The sequence below is a fragment of the Phacochoerus africanus genome, chromosome 11, assembly GCF_016906955.1.
Source record: "Phacochoerus africanus isolate WHEZ1 chromosome 11, ROS_Pafr_v1, whole genome shotgun sequence".
Lineage (NCBI taxonomy): Eukaryota > Metazoa > Chordata > Mammalia > Artiodactyla > Suidae > Phacochoerus > Phacochoerus africanus.
In genome coordinates, this window is record NC_062554.1 from 117,263,470 (window position 1) to 117,280,561 (window position 17,092).

A 17,092-nucleotide genomic window follows, 5' to 3' on the forward strand; every position below is an offset into this window, starting at 1 on the left:
TTTAATGTTATTTAAACACATAAATTAGTCCACAAGCTGGAGCACTGAAGAAATTAAGGAAGGGGTAATGACAAAAGGGTGAAATACACATAAAAATGGAATTATTAAATTATTATTACATCTCCTCAAATCCACTTCTAATCTCCCAATGAAATAAGTTCTCTCTGACTTATGAACCACAAACAGGCAAGGGAAAAAGTAAAAACCTTTCCTTTCTTTCTAATTACTTAGCTACTCTTACCTTCTTTTTATACAAGTTCCAAAATAAGCTACTTCAAAACAGTACAAGATTTTTTCCACCTTTATAGACCTTAACTTGGAGTCTCAACAAAGTTTTTACATAATCAGCAAGAAGACTAAGTGCCTATGAGAACAGCTTAGGAAGCTTGTTTGAAAAATGAATCATCACATACATTATCTTTCATCCTTTCTAGAAGCTGTCATAAGGATACAGAATACATAAGAATTCTCACTATCTTCAATTAATTATAATAGATAACATTCATTGACCACTCAACTACTATAACCACTGTGCATATTAACTCATTTGATTCTTATAATAATAACCATATGAAATGGGTGTTAATTTATCCATAATTTTACACATGAGAGAGCTGAGAACTAAAGCTGAAGTAACTTGCCCAAAAGTTATTCATCTTGAAAGTGTCTAAAATAATACTACTACTCTGCATATTTCAAGCATTCATCCAATGCATAGAAATACCTACATGACATAGTTTTTTAAAAATAAATTGCCTGTGATATTCTTTTACCAAAAAGTTAATGATTAGTTAATAATACAGTAAGAAGCTTTGCTAAGCTTCTAATAAATAAGGAAAATAAGTACACATGAAGAATATTTCTCATAAAAACAAATGCTGAGATGCTCATTTTTTATTTAGCTTTAAATACTTAATTTTATAAAAATTTTAATTTCATTAAAGGTCATTGACTATTGCACAATTCAGCAAAAGCTCCCTCCAATACAATGTGACTATGTGGCAATGCAATAGATTTATCTGTACAACAATCTCATGCGAACTGCTGTCTCAGCTACTGCTTGTTACCTGCCCTGTAGACTCTAATGCAGCATAACTGTATCGATAGCAACTATTGAACTCACCAAACTCAATTTATACTCATAGCCTCATGCTACTGAAAGAAAAATATTACTGTGTCTGACAAAGGATAGAGTTATCAGAACTGAAATTCCATCCTTAGGAAATTTGGGTATGCCTGATACTCCAAGGAAAAACCAGTTATATTATCCCTAAATACTTTCTTTTTACCTACAAACATACATGACTAATAAACAAACAACATTCTAAATGTTGTTCCAGTAAAAGTTAACATGCTACTTCCAAACTATTTGTTTCTAATATAAAAAAGTTTAAATACTAACTTATTAAAAGCCACTGGGGAGTCCTTGTTGTGGCTCAGAGGTTAACAAACCCAACTAGTATCCATAAGGACATGGGTTCAATCCCTGACCTTGCTCAGTGGGTTAAGTATCTGGTGTTGCTCTGAGCTGTGGTGTAAGTTGCAGACATGGCTTGGATCCGGTGTTGCTGTGGCATATGCCAGCAGCTACAGCTTGGATTTGACTCTAGCCTGGGAACTTCCATATTTTAGGGTGAGGCCTAACAAGACAAAAGACAAAAATAAATAAATTTAAAAATAAAATAATAAAAATAAAAAGCCACTGTAGGAAGAAAAATGGCTTATAAATATAAATGCTAGCCAAAGGACTGATTTGATGATATAAGAAAGTAATTAAGTCTACTACTTTTTCTGTTGCTATCCTGCTATTCAAGACAACTCTTTTTTCAACGAAGGTTATTATTTAGCTATATCATATCATTCTTAACTCTCAAACTAAAAAACTAACTTTTGGATTTGACTTTACTGCTATTGTTTTCTTATATTCTGGTTATGTTTTGTTCTTACAATATTAGGATATCAAAGACCTAGACAGTATCCCTTTTTATTTGGTGGGGGAGGGGAGTGGCGGGAGGGGAGGTGTGCCTGTGGCATACAGAAATTCCTGAGCCAGGATCAAACCCACACCATAAACCACAGTAGCAACCTGAGCCACCTCAGTGACAACATTATATCCTTGATGCACTAAGCCACATGGGAACTTGCAGTATCCTTTTTTACTATTCTGGGATACTGAGGTTCTTTCAGTTTATTTTTATTAAAGTACAGTTGATTTACAATGTTGTACCAATTTCTGCTGTACAGCTAAGTGACCTAGTCATACACACACACACACATTTTTTTTCTCATATTATCTTCCACCATGTTCCTCCCAAGAGTTGGATATAGCTCCCTGTGCTATATAGTAGGACATCATTGCTTATCCATTCTAAACGTAACAGCTTGCATTTACTAACCCCAAACTCCCAGTCCATTCCATTCTTCCCCCTGCCCTACTCTTGGCAACCACAAGTCTCTTCTCTGTATCTGTGATGTAGATAGGTGCTGTTTTGTAGACAGGCTCATTTGTGCCATATTTTAGATTCCACATATAAATGATATCATATGGCATTTGTCTTTCTCTTTCTGATTTACTTCACTTAGTATGAGAATCTCTAGTTCCATCCATGTTGCTGCAAACGGCATTATTTTTCTTTTTTGTGGCTGAGTAGTTATTCCATGAGGTTCTTGTTTAAAAACAGTATTTTTACAGAAATACTGATCAAAAAATATAAGGAGTAGTATTATTTCTACTGAATTTTGGTAAAAAAGGAAAGGAAGACAAACAGCTACCTTTAAAAAAAATGCAAGTACTTCCACATAATTAAGACTCAGAATTTAAATACTTCCAAACAGTGAATCATTTGTTCCCAATCTCAGACATATTTAATCACATCTGTTCCCAAACACAAATGAAATTAGGCTCTAGAAACAGATCATGGAATAACTCAAAAGAATAATGTAGTTTTCAGGTACAGAGAGATTTTCAGAGCTAATCCAAAATAGATGGCTTCTATTTCACAATACATTTCATCTGCTTTAATTATGAAATCTGATAACATAAACAAAAGTAGTAAACAATGACTTGTTAGGCTGAAATATAAACAAAATAAAAGGAAAACAAATTAATTAAAATGTACCCATTTGTGCAATTAAATTCAAAAAAGAACTGTAAATAGTCTTGTCTGTTATATATAATTCACTTCTGCTATCCACTATCACCAGTAATAAAACAAGTTCTGTTTACGAAAGTTAACTGCAATAATAAATTCAGTTTCATAAAATTTTTCAAATTAAAAAAATAAACATTTTAAAGAATTACATGAATGGTGACTTACTTAAACATGAAAATAAACTACATCTTTCATATTTGGAATGTTTCTATTATTTTTACAAAGTGATTTATTTAAACAGTTGTAAAATGTAACTACACTGCAGAAAACTGGCTACATATTTTGTCCAAAGAGCCATCAGTCAAGCAATTAAGCTTCAAGGCAAGAGACCAAACAGGACACCTTATTAATGCACACATCTAGTACAGTGTAGCACGAAGCAATAGTAAAGATGTCAATATCTCAAGAAGGTAAGTTTGTCAGTGTTCCCACTGTCTGTCATATTTTTTGTAATTATAAAACATGCATTAGCAAACAAGGTGAATTAATAGCCCTGAACACTGGAATCCGATTTATTGAAAAAAAATATAAAATGAACACAATTGTTAAAGGTCTAATTTATTACTACGTTAGTATGCCCCAAGAGACAGGGGCTACTATAATTTCAAGGAAACTAAGAAAGGTTCAGAATTTGGTCTTTTTAATAAGAAAAGGGCAGATTTTTAAAGAATACAAACACAGGTAAAGTGAATAAGAACTGGTGTTATTTAACTGACTTTCTCCCAAATCAATCAATAATAGCAAAAATTTCCTTAACATACTTAGTACTATGCATCAAGTAATGTTTTAAGAACTTTACATAATACATACTTAATCTTCAAATCTCCACTGACAGATAAGGAAACTGAGGTATACTGATACTAAGAAATTTGCCCAAGGTTCACTAGATAATTCCAATTCAAGCCACCTGGTTTCAGAGTCTATGTTCTCATACTATGCAAAACTTCCATTTTAATAAGAACAAAAGAGCTTCAAGGAACACATACGAAGGCTAAATAAACAATAATGACATAAAATAATGTCTACTATATTATATATCATAATTCATCTTGTGCAACAATTTAAATAGGAGGAAAAAAAGAGTAAAGTAGCCTCATTGGGTTTATAAATAGTGGGAAAGACTTTTTATCAAATAATTATTAATATTTATTATTAAAATAAGCAAGTGCCAAATGATAAAGACAAAACATGCTATAGGAATTCCGTTGTCTATGATTACTAAGGCCAGCTGGAAGAAAATGGATGAAGCTTGAATATTCTCATCCATCAAATACCCAGTGTGCCTGTTATCTGCCAAACACTGACCTAGCTGATGGAAACTAAAACACGTTTGAGAAATTTGTATTGATACAAATCTGGGCTATTGCAATAGCCTCTTTACAAGTTTGCTACCTCTGAATTTCCTCTTTTCTAATCCATTTGAAGAACTGATATTCAGGAACATATCCAAAACCACAGCTCTGTTCACATAATTCTATCTTCATTTACTACCACTTAAATTCCAAACTCCAGTTGTTAACCAAAGATCCATCACAGCTCGGCTTGAATCTTTTCTTTTCTTTTTTTTTTTTGCTATTTCTTGGGCCGCTCCCGCGGCATATGGAGGTTCCCAGGCTAGGGGTCGAATCGGAGCTGTAGCCACTGGCCTACACCACAGCCACAGCAACGCGGGATCCGAGCCGCGTCTGCAACCTACACCACAGCTCACGGCAACGCCAGATCGTTAACCCACTGAGCAAGGGCAGGGAACGAACCCGCAACCTCATAGTTCCTAGTCGGATTCGTTAACCACTGCTCCACGACGGGAACTCCTTGAATCTTTTCTTAAAACTTACTTTGTTTTTAAAAATATGTATACTGGAAAATAGTTTAAAAAGTGTACAGAGAAAAGGAAGTCTCCAATCTTTCCAAATAAGCATCCAAATGGCCTCCCTAGAAATAACCCACAGTTACAGACTGCGTCCTACTAGAATTATCCTATACATAAACAAGCATATAGTATTCATATTCTCTTTTTTAAATTAAACACATGGCATGGTTCTGTACGTATCTTGCCCCCCACCCACATCTAACAGTCTCTGACAATCATGTTATATCAGCACGTATTAGAGCTACCTCATTTTCACCCCCAGTGGCTGCATAGAATTCTGACACACAGATGTATCATACATTATTTTAACCAGTCTAATGAGAACATTTACTCTCTAGTCTTTCACTGCTAAACAATGCTGCAATTAAATAAAACCCTTCACTGTGTCATTTTTCCAACATGCAAGAATATCCTTAAATATACCTGGATTATGAAGTGCTAGATCAAAAATCACACACTTTTTAATGTACTAAAATAAAGCTACACTTCTCTCCATCCAGATTAAGATCATTAATAATTTCAATTTTGTCTCTGAACGCTTCCATTTAAATATTCATTCCATTTGGAATTTATTTTAAACCGTGAAGACAGAAGAGATGTAACTACAGACACTCTCTGTTCATGGACTTGTACCACACAGCTTTAATTACTGATTCATCATAATATGCTGTAGCATCTTGGACGAACTACTGTCCTTTCATTAATTGTTCCATTCAGAATTTTCCCAGATATTTTACAACTATAGTTTCAAGTTTAACATCACCTTATTTCCAGAAAACAATCAAAATGTATGCTATCTGATATTTTCATTACAATCATGTTAAATTTATACATTAACTAAGGAAAATGAGATTTTTGTGATGCTTAATCTTTCCATTTAGGCATACCTGTGTCTTTCCTTTGTTCAAATTTCATTTCCTCAGCAGTATTTCAAAATTTTTCTTCTTTTAGATCTCCTACATTTCCAGTTAGGTTTATTATTTTCTATTTGACAACTTTCCGTATTTTTCCTGTTGTAATTAGCCTGTCTATTTTTATCCTTCTAGAGCCAGTTCAGATCAATTACATTTCCTTCAAAATAACCTGTCATCTAAAATCAACGGACTTGAGCAAAGTAGTTTATTATTTTTTTCTTCCAGTGTACCTGTAGGGACTTTCTCAGTTTCATTCTTATTTTACGTACTTGATGTTTCTCCTAGTTTTTACTTGATTAGGCTAACATGCATTGTTTTAAGAAGCTCACTGATTGAAAACAATTGTTTTTTTATAATTCATTCATGTTCTTACATTTACCTCATTTGTTTCCTTCTACTTTATTAACATTCATTTTGTTCTTCCTCTAACATTTCCAGTTGAATGCTTATTTTCATACTTTCTTCTTCATTAAAGCAAGAAAGTTTATTCTGAGCACTTTCAGCTACATTCCATAGGTTCTAAGTATACAAGTTTCACCAAAGTGGCTTCATTTTCACAGTGACTCTACAGTTGCCAAGATAGTTTTTAAATGTTAGTGGGGTGGGTTGTTTTTGTTTTTTTTCCCCCTGTGTTCTAATTTTGTTATGAATGTCTGGTCTCTTGCTGTATTATGATCAGAGAATGCTGTATCTGCTACTTTTATTTTCTGTAATTTGACATTTGATATATATATGACTATACATTTTCTGATGATCCATGGACATTCTAAAAGAAGTCATATTCTTAATGCATGTTTGTATATGCGTTCTAACTTGTTAATTATGTTATTTAGGGTTTCCACAGTTTCATTTTTAGTCCATTTAAGGTCTGACCAGTTATGAACTAAGATCTGATTTGATTTAAAGTCTCATACCCTAGTGTTGTTGTCTTACAGTTAACAAAGGAATTTTCCAATGTATAATGATATTTATAGATACTTAAATTTCATCATGGACTGAATCTTTATCATTATGAAGTGCTGCCTGGGGGAAAGGGTGGAGAGAAACTGAGATTTAATTACTTCTAGCCTGAATTAAATCTTCCTTTTAACATTCACACATCCAAATTACATACAACACAGATTTATGCTTCATATTATGATTTAATGCAAAAATACTTTTCCTTTTGATGGGAGGTTTAGCCTGTTTACATTTATTTATCAAGCACACATTTGTTTTTACTTCTGTCATTTTATCTTGTGACACATGTTTTAACTGCATTTTTTTCCAGTTTCAAAATGTCCATTTTAATCCTTTTTGTCTGCATTTTAACCATATTTTTAATTAAGGAATATCTTTGACCATTTGATTTACTTCTGCTTTCTGTGCTATTCTTATAAATGGGAACTGTATTTTTTCTGTCTAGTGGCTATTTTTATAACTCTATGAATTACTTTAAAAAGAAATAAAACATTCATGTATCTATTGTCTTTGATAAAAAGACAAAATTATTTTTGCATTCCCTCTTCCCATCCTATTGATTACTTTGATTGTCTTAAAGTTTTTTTTATACATTCAAGGATATTTTTATACCACTCATCCTTGTACAAGTTAAAAAACCTATAAATAATCATCTGAGTATAGAGATGAATCCCATTATACATATAAAGACAAACTAGTCATGCATTTCTAATATTCACAGAATGTTCCAAACTTATTCATTATAAGTAGGTTCAAATATCTGAGTACTCCGTTATATTGTCTAATGCGGTCATATCAAAATGTACATCTTATTTTAAATTATTTTTTTTCCTTTATATTACAGTTAGGGCGCTATAATTTTTTTTTAATGTTTGTATAGGTTGCAATATCTATTAACTTTAGTTAGAATAGTGTCAATGTTCAAGTAAAACTTGACAGATGTTGAAATTTGAATTTCATATAATTTTTACACATCGCAAAAAATTATTCTTTATATTTTTTCGCCATTTTAAAAATTTAAAAACTATTCTTAGCTTGCTGCTGTACAAACTAAGACAATGGGTCAAAACTGGCTTGCAAGCCTTAATTTATTGACCCCTGTCATGAATGAATGGATATATTTGATTTTATTGCATAGGTACTAAAATGAAGCCACATTTAAAGTCTATATATATGTATTTGTTCAATAATTTTCATTAGCTGGATGGTTTTGTTTTTAAGCCTATAAAGCCCTAAGATCTTGCTTTAAAACAACTACTTTAAAATTTTAATTTTTCTGTTCCCTCTGGCTATCACTGAATAGCTAGAACAAATATATGTACTATCTGATAAATTACATTCTGAAATACTTTTGTGAATGTCAAATGTTCACTCTATAATAACGTATCTTTTTCCTCAAAGCATTTAAAATTAAAGATGTAACTTGAGGCCCTTTAAGGTCAACTTAGTGATTATCAAATTTTTCTCATTTAAGTCTATAGGAAGTTATAATTTATACTCAAATTAATTTAATTGTAGACTCTTCATCTGTCCTAAAACAACTTTCTGTGCAAGGTATAACAATATCCTGATAGATGGTGTTTATTAGAGAACTTAGGAAAACTGAAAATAACTTCTGAAGCAAACTTGTAGAGAAAGATTGCATAAAAACATCTAGAAAATAGACATTTCTCCAAAGCAGACAGACAGATGGACCAAAAAACATGAAAAGATGCTCAACATCACTGCCTATTAGAGAAATGAAAGTCAAAGCTACAAAGAGATATCACCTCACACCAGTCAGAATGACCATCATTAAAAGGTCTACAAACAATAAATGCTGAAGAGGGTGTGGAGAAAAGGGAATCCACCTACACTGTTGGGAATGTAAGCTGGTGGAGACCACTATGGAGAGTAATATGGCAATTCCTTAAAATACTAAAAACAGAACTACCATATGATCCAGCAACCCCAGTCCTGGGCATCTATCCAGAGAAAACCCTAATTCGAAAAGATACACACACACCAATGTTCACTGCAGCAGTATTTACAAGAGCCAAGACATGGAAGCATCCTAAACGTCCATCAACAGAGGAATGGATAAAGAAGATGTGGTACATATATATACAACGGAATATTACTCAGCCATAAAAAAGAATGAAACAATGTCATTTGTAGCAACATGGATGAACCTAGAGATTATCATACAAAGTGAAATAAATCAGCAAAGACAAATACCACATGATATCACTTATGTGGGATCTGGTAAAATGAAATAAAAGAACTTACTTATAAAACAGAAATAAACTCACAGATTTCAAAACCAATCTTACGGTTATCACAGATGAAGCCATTAGGGGGAGTGGGGAATTGGGAGGTGAGAATAACATATACACCTACTGTGCAAAATATATGATTAATAAAAACCTACTGTATATAGCAGGAAAATCTACTCAATAGTTTGTAATAACCTATGCGGGAAAAAAATGTATATATTTATATGTAGAACTGATTTCTTTGTTCTACACCTTACACTAATATAACATAAGAAGTCAACTATGCTCCAATAAAATTTAAAAATAAATAAATAAAATAAAAACCTGTACTAGAGAAAAAAAAAAGAGTTAAAAGACAAAACAGGAGTTCCCTCAGGGTTCTTCAGGTTAAGGATCCGGCATCATCACTGCTGTGGCTCAGGTTCAATCCCTGGCCTGGGAACTTCCGCATGCTGTGGGCATGGCCAAAAACAAACAAACAAAAATGCCAAATATATTTTGTCCCCAAATCTACTATGACATTCTGTCCTCTTTGGAATGTATCTGTATTTAGTAAAGTGGTGGGACCTATATGCAAGTGAAAGTTCCAATTCTTTACTTTTGAAATTGAAGTATAAGATAGATCTAACTTTTTAGTTCTGTATCATGTGGCAGTATTTACAAGCAACCAAAAGGATTACAGTATTAAATCATCACTGTCATTGCTATGATGCTTCATCAGAAAACAATGTAATGATGACACAAAGAAACTATTCAATGCTACAGAGGGCTAATCTGGAATGAAAATGTATAATTTAGGAAGAATTTCATCATAAATACATAAAAGTATGTGTCCCCAAAATATCAGTTAGCCATAGACTTTAACAAATCAGAAATTCACCTCACATTTGCTATAGAAACAAGTAGACAAAAATCACTGGAGAAAAATGTGACTTTTATTAAAACAGTCCTTTCAAATCGTCTGGGCAGGGAGGGAAGAAAGGAGTGGCTCAGCAGGTTAAGCATTCAGTACTGTCACTGCTACGGCTCTTGTTGCTGTGGTGCGGTTCACTCTTTAGGTAAGGAACTTCCACAGGCCACAGGCGTGGCCGGAAAAAAAAAAAAAAGAGATAGAGAGTGCAGTACCAGTCTAAGAGAAGACAAATAGATCAATATAGAACAGAGAGTCAAGAAGTACATTCATACATATCCACTCAATTGATTTTTAAACACAGAAGAAGCCAGGGGGGAAAGTTTACTTTTAAACAAATAATGCTTGGAACAAGTGGATCCATACTTGGGAAAAAATTGAATTCTAACGTTTACCTCATAACCTAAACAAAAATAAACTTGAAATGGATTATAGAATTAAATGTAGAAGCTAAAACTATTAAAATTATAAGAGAAAAAAAAAATCTTCACAGTTTGGAGCAAGCAAATATTTATAAAGGAAATTTATAATAAATTCCAAAATGGCTAAACTATTCCATGATGACAGAAAATTGCTAACTAGTGGCCTAGGAAAGGAATCTTAAGGAGGAGGTAGAATTAAAGGCAAAGTGGCAGGAAATAAAATTTTTGGAAATACTGTGTATATTGACTGTAGTTTATACAACTGCCAAAATTAAAAACACTTTATTGTATGTAAATTGTACCTCGACAAAGGTGATTTTTGAAACTATCCAATTTGTGATTCTATACTTATTAAACTTAAATTATATAAATAACAGGATGAATTAAGCCCTCTTAAGGATAGATCAAAAGACAGCATTTTATAAATTTAGACGCTATAAACAAAAATTAACTGTTGATGAGAGAGAGGAAAAGGGAAGAGAAAGAATGTAAACACAATTAAAAGTCATTAGTGGTAGAAAAGCATTCCTGTTTCAAGATTAGCATGATAACGCTAACCATAGTGCAAGCTTCTGTCTTATTTCAAGGCATTTTTTAGCTTCGCTCGATAAATAATTTTTAAAAGACACAAACAGGAAACTTTGCTGAACAATCCAGGATTTGTTATTACATGAGTACTACAAATCTGTAGTTATCATTCAACCAGTGAAGGAATGCTTACCACATGACAGGCCAAGTAATAGGTATTTTGCATTAAGTAATGATGCAGCATATAAAATAGTCAGCCAGTCATCACTAGGAGATCACAAAATCTGACACAAGCTATTTTTATTCATAGATATGCCAAGGCCCCAAAAGATGACAGAACTTTAATCAATTGCAGTAGTACATCCTTAGAGCTTAAGCTTATCTAGTAGGTCAGGAGTCGGCAAACTTGTTCTGTAAAAGGGTCAGAGAAGCTGTGAAGGTCTCTGGGACACTACTAGACTCTGCTGTTGCAGCACAAATAGACAATACGTAAAGGAAAGAGCATGACTGTGTTTCCATAAAACTTCACTTATGGATACTAGAATTTAAATTTCATACAATTTTCACATGTCATTATTATAAGTCATGTTACTATACATTGTATGTTATTATTCTTTTGATTTTTTTCAATCAATTAAAAATATGAAAACCACGTTTGGTTCATGGGGCATTTAAAAACAGGTAATGCATTAAATCTGAGCCCCATGAGCCATAGTTTGCTGATTCCCATACTAGGCAAAAAGTCAACATTTTTCTTACACATGATGTTTTCTTTTATATAAGTAATACCAATGCAAAGCATGAAACTTACAAAAACCGGAAATTTTTAAGTAATTACAAAGAAATATGAATTTTCCATGTTATACTTAGACCAATGGCAATACGTATATTAAAGTTATTTTTAAAGGATAATGGAATAGTATTTTCTGGACATACCTTGTCTACTGTTTTAAGACAGAGTATGTGCCCCATAAATATTAGTCAAATAAATTTTGGAAAAAACTTTTGATGCCCTATGAGTATAATCTATCAAATGTAACATATTGCTCACTACCTTTACACGAACACACCTAGCACTGTAAGGTGAATAGCCCTGCCAACACTAGTTACCACACTCTCTAACAGCTCAATGATCTTAGGGTCTATTAAGATATGTCAGACCACTTGACCCCATATTAAATGGAAGTAAATTACTTTACTTTTTTAGCTCCTATTTGAAGTTTCATCATTTCTTCCCTTGGTCAAGCTAGTAGCTATCACTTCTTGCTGATGTTACTGAACATTTTGAAATTGAAATTTTTCCCTTCCTCTTATAACTTGAAGAGACACAACCTAGATATCTAAGATTACAGGGGTTATATACAAAAAAGTCAACAGTAATGAAATAACCCAAGCAGCTGGCCATCTGTGAATATATGAACTTTTTAGCCATTAATTTAGGGGCATTTATTTTGTTCTAAAGCCTTTTTATTTTCATTTCAGTCTTAGTTACTATGTTTCAGTCAGATGAGATTACCAGAGATTAAATTCTGTACAAGTGAAGTGTTAGCATAATATGAAACTATCTACTGTGAAGAGCAGATAGAGAAATTAACTCAGATAAAGGGGGGGAAAATCTAAATGGTATATGTGTACAAATGCTCTTGGAGTAATGGACATTCTTACCTAAGTTTTAAATGTCTAATGTTAGCAATATAGGCAAATTATCTCATCTCATGCAAATGACAAGTTCCCTTTGTCAAATACTTATATTATAAAATATTTCAGAATATTAAGCTTTATGTATACTGACTGACAGCACAGTCATTTCTAAGTTGCAGTAAAGTGTTGTCCTACTAAATTCACACTTGCGATAAAATGAATAGACATTGATTTTACTCGAAGGAAACCAGAATATATTACCCCAAATATGGCTCTTTGACATAAAAATTATTTTGAGCTGAAGGCAATTAAAAAGCAGCAAATTCAAGAAAATCTTTCTCCACTCCACACCTTTGTCAGCCTAAAAGCAGGCTATAAATGCTCCTTTTACTGACACTCGAGACTCCTACCAGCCTAGAAAAGCCCCCAGTGGAAATCTGCAACCAAACCACTTCCCGCTATGTATTTACCTTCCCATTGCTTGCTGTCCTTGGAAGTCTTCTGCTTGTCCTATCTTTATTCTACAGATTTATTATTTCTTGTTAAACATGTAATGTAAGCCAGAGCTCTAAGGCACCTCTTTGAGTTACTCATTTCCCCGGGTTCTCTCATGCATATATGAAATATATATAAACTTCTGTTTGTTTTTCTCTAGTTCTACATTTTTTGTTAGAAGGGTCCCAGCCAAGAACTCAGGATGGACAGAAAAGGATTTTTTCCTCCCCTACATATCCTCCTAATTAAATCAAAAGTTTAAGAAAGCATGAATAATGAGATTATATTTAAGAAAATAGGAGTTCCCGTCGTGGCGCAGTGGTTAACGAATCCGACTAGGAACTATGAGGTTGCGGGTTCGGTCCCTGCCCTTGCTCAGTGGGTTAACGATCCGGCGTTGCTGTGAGCTGTGGTGTAGGTCGCAGACGCGGCTCGGATCCCACGTTGCTGTGGCTCTGGCGTAGGCCGGTGGCTACAGCTCTGATTCAACCCCTAGCCTGGGAACCTCCATATGCCGCGGGAGCAGCCCAAGAAATAGCAACAACAACAACAACAACAACAAAAAAGACAAAAAAAAATAGTTTTTCAAATTTTAAAAGGTTCAAAACTTCCCTCTCAATCTCCCAAAATGTGTAACCTATTTACGGGCAGTCCAGTGACTCACTTCTATGTCAAAGTGAGATAGAGTCCTCCAGCACGAGTAAGAGAAGGCTTCCATTTAAGAACTCAGTCTGCAGGTTAATTATCAACATTAAATATCAATATCGTATATGTTGAAGAGCTCAATCTCAATTTTCACTATAAACTTCATTCACCAAAAATTGCTAAACAACTTGGAGAAAAAATAAGATACTTTATGTGTTCTGGGTTCTCTAAGATGGAGTTTCCTTACCGTTGTGCAGCAGGTAAGACAAATTAAGTTAAACATATGTAATCCCCTCTGTCCTTGGGACAGCTGGCTATGAGGCAATTCTCCAATCCAGCTCTCACTCAAATCTTCCAAGAACAGAAGGAATAAATATGTTGGTACAAATGCAACCTATTCATAGCACACTCTGACAGATTATTGGTTAGGAAACTATAAAGTAAATGGTTTTTTATCTCATTTTCTTATATTCATAAACTGTAAGAAATAAATGATTATGGTCATTTCCTAAAGAATTAAAATCGTAAATAATTCCTATTAGAAATAAATTTCTTCTATTAAAAATAAATATCTTTTAAAGCCCTTAGCCTAAGACAGTGTTCTCAAAATGCCAGCCCAGATGAGCGGCATTAGTATCTCCTGAGAATGTTAGAAATTCTTGGCCCCAGCAACCCGTGTTTTAACAAGTCCTCCAGCTATATTTGAGGCCTACCAAAGTTTGAGAACCACTGTCTTTAGTCATGTTAGTAAATCTGAAACAGTAAGAATATTGCCTAACATTTAACTTAGTATTTATAATCCACCACACAAAATGCTAGAACATTTCAATTAAGTTCTCATTTCACTTCATTTAAAAAGGATGAATTGAAACTATTTCTAATTAGACTAGATAGCTGAAATAAAAAAAAAAAAACTACATGAGACTACTCACTCAAACTGGTCTTCCATTACAAATTAGCAGTTTTTCTATAAAGATTTACAAAGGGTATCTCTCCTATAAAGGGTAAGTTTATATAATTTGATACATGTGAATAATTATAATCCCTTATATCTCCTCCATGTATTTTATGCAGAGAAAGTGCAAACCTAAGCAAATACAATGATGGCTGGCCTTTACCAACAATTACTGCTTCTACCACAAACTTCAGCAAAGTATTACAAAACACGTGATTTTGAACATGGTGAAAAAATAACATAGTAATGCCACTTCCCATCTTAAAAATCAAGTAGAGAAAGAATAATCTATAGAAATTCAAAGGAAAAAAAACATTTCAAATACATCCAAGAACATGAACATCATAAGCCTAAAGTAAAATCCCTCTTTAGTCAATTGCCTTCACATTTTATCAGCTCCTCATAAGCATTTATTACTTTTTACCTCTCATTTCAGTGTATTCTACAACTGAGTCAACATATAGGTATGCCCATTAGATATCAGATATCAGGTAAACTACCCAGCACTATGAGTATAAAAATGATAAAGAATTCCCTGTCAAAGGCTGAAATACCTTTTTGACCACAACCTCCACAACCACCCCCTCTCTTGCATGCTATCCCTACAACCCATCGCTCACGACCTCCACACAGCTGATTCCACCACCTGTGCCTCTTCCTCAGCCTTTTCCTATCTTTATTTCCTTCAGTATGCAGTTTAAGTTCCCTGGTCCAAAAATTTAATCATTTTCATCATCTAGTATCTTTTTTCTTTATAGTGAAACATCAACACCAACCACTCTTTCTACCTGTCACTCTGAGATGACATATGGAAAAAGCATAAACTCTTAAAAACTCCTTTATCTCCTTGTCACTGAATATACAAACATGCCTGCCTTTGAACCCAATCTCTTTGCCTTCCCTCCTATTATGTAGGAGAGCCCCTGCCTTCTAATAAAAGCAAAAAGTCTTTCTTTGCTTTGGATTCAATCCTGCACATTATCTCATCCTACAAATGATCTCCCCTTTCCTCACTGGTTTGGATGGCAGTACACACTTCCCATTTTCATTTTCATCTAAGAACCTTCTTGATATGCTTTACAGGTTCCTCATCTACCTGTGTCTTTTTTTTTTTTTTAATCTGCGGCCCCTGCAGCACATGGAAGCTCCCAGGTCAGGGATCAAATCTGAGCTAGAGTTATGCCCTACGCCACAGCTGCAGCAATGCCAGATCCTTAACCCATTGCAACGGGATCAGCCTGCACCTCCAGAGAGACAACACTGGATCCTTAACCTGCTGCACCACAGCAGGAACTCCCTCAAAATATTTTTTAAGTACTTCTTCACCTAAGCCCCACTGACCTCACCCTAGTATAGGTCACAAGCCATCATCAAGCATTATTCCTGGACAATTTCAACAGCCATCTATGTATCAAATCTCCCTACTTCCTACTCTTGCTTCTTTCAAATCCATTCTCCATACTGTACCCAGTAGATACATTCATAGGACTTACAACACTTTATTTTATATACTGGCTTATAATTTTTCTCCCCATAATTATGCATATCACTCTTATCTGTACCCTCAGCACTTAAAGTATTTGTTATGAATAGGTATAGTTAAAAAATTAAAACAAAAACAATACCCTAGAAAAATACAAGTAAATATACACATGAATACTACATATAACCAATCTCAGGACTATAGAAAAATTTTCTAAGCTCAGTTTTAAAAAGTCAGAAGAGCATATGGCAACTGTATCCTGATGAAGCCTATTCTATTTCTGCACATTACTGACTACAAAGATTTTCCTTACACTGACCTTAAAATGTGGCTTCCAGCCATTAACCCTACTTTATCTCCAGGTACTGAACAGAACTATTCTAGTTACTCTTCTACTCTGATTATTTGAAGAGAGTCATCAGGTTAACAAACTCTACTTTTTTCCAGGTAAATAATTTTATCATGAATAAAAGGCAACACTTTAATTCTAAGCCTCTGTTGTAGGCATCTATTTTAAGTTCTGATTAGTGAAAATCTTTTACTAGTCTACTTTAATCTCAAATGCTAGCCTCATTAACACTTTCTTTGTGGTTATAAGTGTAAAATACTTTGAGTTTATGGTTTCACTCTGTACTGCTAGCAAGCCTCAGCCTAAGCAAGAGCAAAGGAAAATAAACAAGGAAAACAAGAGGGATTAAGATGAGAAGAAGAAAAAGTTAGGGCAGGGGCCAGGGGAAGAAAGAGGATGTAGCAATTTCCAGAGCTTAAACTTAAGACTGTTTGTATTTCATTTTAGCCTATATCTTAAATGTCATAGAAGCAGGAAACATAAGCACTTGCTGAAATCTTGGATTTCTCTATT

General features: G+C 33.8%; 1 protein-coding gene across 3 annotated transcripts in view; it reads right to left on the bottom strand.

The window, feature by feature from the left end:
- The window catches only part of COP1 (COP1 E3 ubiquitin ligase), a 200,655-nt gene that overhangs the window by 74,116 nt on the left and 109,447 nt on the right, over window positions 1-17,092 (bottom strand). The window lies entirely within an intron of this gene.